The 3,784-nt window shown below is 40.8% G+C and overlaps 1 non-coding gene across 1 annotated transcript; it reads left to right on the top strand.

Moving 5' to 3' along the window:
- The first annotated feature begins 2,874 nt into the window (after positions 1-2,874).
- On the top strand, positions 2,875-2,981 carry LOC121100008. The gene has a single exon (XR_005831746.1). It is a non-coding gene; the product is annotated as a U6 spliceosomal RNA (small nuclear RNA).
- The last annotated feature ends 803 nt before the right edge of the window (positions 2,982-3,784 follow it).

The following is a 3,784-nucleotide window of genomic DNA, read 5'->3' as shown; positions in this document are numbered from 1 at the left end:
TTCTATTAAAAATGGCTTTTCATTTGTAGGATTAATGTGTGTCAATTAGCATTAAGGATGTTAGAAATGGGTGAAACTGGTTGAAATGGAGATTTTAAAGATACATGGATTGTATAAAATATTCTAGAGACTTTCCTCACCTGTATAAACAGAATAAGAACCTAGAAAACCTGGTGGCCTGTACCCTTAGGGATATTGTTTCCTAGCTTGTCCTGTGTCTAGCCATTGACTCAACCCTCAGTCTACTGCTGGCCTGATATCTACTATATCAGACTACAATCTTCTATGTTATATAAGCTGTTTTGTGCTCGCTTCCTAATAAATGTTTAATATGCATCTTTATGAGTGGCCAGATTTGGCCAGAGATTTAGTTTCAATATAAACTGGTAAAGAGGTTGTGTGGAAGATAGTTACTCCTCATTTATCTCTAATTTTTGGTGGTTCCCATTATCCACAAAGTAACTTTTACAATATTGCCCTTCACTCAGCATTGATTTCTCTTTAGCCCTGTCCCAGAAATTTGTGATGTCACCCAGGTGCCTATGGGCAATTAAGAGGTAATAAATTCAAAGATCTCCAGGCTATAGGCTCAGAGGACTTCAGCGGGATTCAATGCATTCATAGGGTTCTCCTGGGTTAACAGTCCCTTTAGGCCTCGATAGTTTGATCTGACAGTTGCTTGGTCCTTGCCCCAGGTCCCAGAAGCAGTTAGGATTTCTCTCCAGGGTCTTCAGTTCTCTGGAGTTTGATCAATATTTCCTGTAGACTGTTTCTTCCACAGGGCCGTGGTCAAACCCTTTGCTATTTGCCCATAAGAATAGAACACAGGGCGGGGGGGGGGGGGCAGTCCTTGGGTGGCTCAGTCGGTTAAGCATCCAACTGTTGATTTCAGCTCAGGTCATGATCTCAGGGTCATGAGATCAAGTCTCACATCAGGCTAGCTCTGGGTGTGGAGCCTGCTAAAGATTCCCTCTCTCCCTCTCCCTCTGTACCTCTGCACCCTCTCTCCCTCTCTTAAACAAACAAACAAACAAACAAACAAAAAAACACAGATTGGACATCCTGGGGCCATGTCATAGACAGAGATAATGATGATGATAGTGATGGTGGTGGTAATGACTATTAATATGATTTCCACATGACAAAAACCTATGTCTCCATGGATTGCTTGGCTGCACATGAAATAAAACTCAAGAAGTATTGGCTTAAACCACTAAGTTTTTTTCCTAGGTATACTACAGCTAGAGTTGGGCAATCTAAAATTGTAAAGACATCAGTGATGCTATCAATGACCCAAATTCTATCTGCCTGCTCTGTCATCATTAGTTTGTGGCCTTGTCCCCATGTTTTCAATATGGCTGCAGCACCTCCAGGCACACAATGCAGAAGGAGAGAGAACACAGGCCTTTCACAAAATAACAGTTTGCCTTCTTATTCAAGAAAGAAAGCTTTCTCTGGGGAAATTCATTTGTATTAACATAGGCCAGAAGTTTGTCATCCTCTAGCTGCAAGGGAGTTCGGAAAGGGGATAATTTTATTTTATTTTTTTATTTTTATTTTTTTTAAAGATTTTATTTATTAATTTGATAGAGAGAAACAGCCAGTGAGGGAGGGAACACAAGTAGGGGGAGTGGGTGAGGAAGAAGCAGGCTCCCAGTGGAGAAGCCTGATGTGGGGCTCGATCCCAGAATGCTGGGATCACGCCCTGAGCCGAAGGCAGACGCTTAACAACTGCGCCACCCAGGCGCCCCCAGGAAAGGGGATAATTTTAACAGGACATATCACCATCCTGAACAAAATGAAATTCTGACAGGAAGGAAAAAAGGGGAATGGATATTGACAGGCAACTAGTAGTACTTACCATTCCCTATTACCATTACTATTTAGCAGTCAATTTAACAGGTAATTTACATACTTACCATCTCTAACATGACCCATCAACCATTTTCCACAGGATGAAACTGAGCATCACAGACTTTTAGAAACTTGACCAAGAAAGTGGCAAATTCATGATTTGAATCTAGAACGTCATTCATAGCAATAGTAATCATAGTTAACATTGGTCAAATACTTGCCGTGGGTCAGATATTCTGCTAGGTGTTTTTTTATGTGTGTGAACTCATTTCCTCCTCATAGAATCCCTCTGAAGAAGGTGCTTTTATTGTCCTCACTTATCAGATGAGGATACCAAGTCTTGGAGAAGTGAAGGGACTTGCTTAGAGTCACACAGATTATAAGAAGTGAGGCTTGAGTTTAACTCAGTTCTGTGTGAATCCTTAGCTCTTGACCGCTCTACTACACAGCTTCTGCAAAACTCACTCATTCAAACTGTAAACACTACCACCACAATGCTAGGGGAGGCTCCAAAAGAACAAGCCAATGGTTAAATACCAATAAGGTAGCTAATAAGTACTCCACTTAGAAGGATTAAATAGAGGAGAATCCCTGAGAATGGAAGCTGAAGATACAAGAAACAGCAAGAAAATGATTGAGGTGAAGATACAAGAAATAGCAAGAAAATGATTGAGGTCCAATCATGTTAGCTCTGTACCAGAATATGCACTTCATGTTTTTCCCCGATACAAAGGGCCTCTTTTTCTGCATTGGTGTATATTCTTGATGAAGTCATGAGGAAATATCTATCACAGAAGATGACCATTGCTTGTTGCCTATCCAATAACCATTCTCCATTCATTACTAACAGAATCCCCATCTTACCAAGAGCAACATTAGACTCGGTTAAAATGATTCACTTCCACAGATTTCACTGCCTCTATGGGGTGGCCATATGGCACAAAGCTGGCCAATGTAAGTACAGTCTTTTGGTTAGGGCTTCCTGAAAAGTTATGTTTATCATTGAAAAAAGACAGGCTTGCGCTTGCTTTGGCAGCACAGATACTAAAATTGAAATGATACAGAGAAGATTAGCAGGACCCTTGGACAAAGATGACATGCATATCTCTGAAGCATTCCATATTTTGCACAGTTCCCAGAGGTCACTTGACACTTTGTTGGTTAATACCAAGGAAACTACATGAATCAAAGCACATCATGTGGCATCCAATGTTGAAATTGTAATTTGAGAAAGAGGGAGGGAGAAAGTGACAAGCTCAGCTCACTCCTTTTTTGCCCTTTATTCCTTCCTCTTCTTCGGGCCTGGAATACTGTTGTGATGTCGAGTGGGGCAGCAGCCATCTTATGAGCATGAAGATTATAATCTCACACTAAGGATGGCACAGTGGAGAGAGAAACATCTGCTTAAATGCTAAGTCCCTGATAACATTCCGGAGCCTCCATACCAGCCTATTTCTGGATTTGTGACGATTTATGAAAAATGACTAGTTAAGCTGCTGTTGTGTTGTGGTGGTGTTATTGTTACATGAAGCTGAAAATTACTGATAGAGATGGCCATGCTATTCTCCACTTCAATCGGATTTATTTTTGGTTTACTACCAAAGTCATCTCCAGGTAGGGCATATCATTGTCATTGCTTCCGCTTTGACTGCATGGGGGACTAGGTGTGATGCTAATTAGTCTGGAAGGAGTGGGTTTACAGCTTCTTTCTTTGCACTAAAGAAGGCCTCAGAGTAATAAAGTGACATTGTGCAAAGAACAGAGGCTTTGGCAATCTAATCTTCGTGACAATTTCACTCACTCTCTATGATCTTCAGCTTTCTTATCTCTACAATGAAGACTCTACTATCTACTTTAAATATTTACTAAGTGGTGCGTGAAATGCCTAATTCAAGTGGTACATATGTGTACAGTTGTCTTTATTATGAAC

The sequence above is a fragment of the Ursus maritimus genome, unplaced genomic scaffold, assembly GCF_017311325.1.
Source record: "Ursus maritimus isolate PB19 unplaced genomic scaffold, ASM1731132v1 scaffold_1, whole genome shotgun sequence".
Lineage (NCBI taxonomy): Eukaryota > Metazoa > Chordata > Mammalia > Carnivora > Ursidae > Ursus > Ursus maritimus.
Note: the sequence above shows the minus strand (reverse complement) of the source record. Positions and strands in the feature narration are given on the sequence as shown.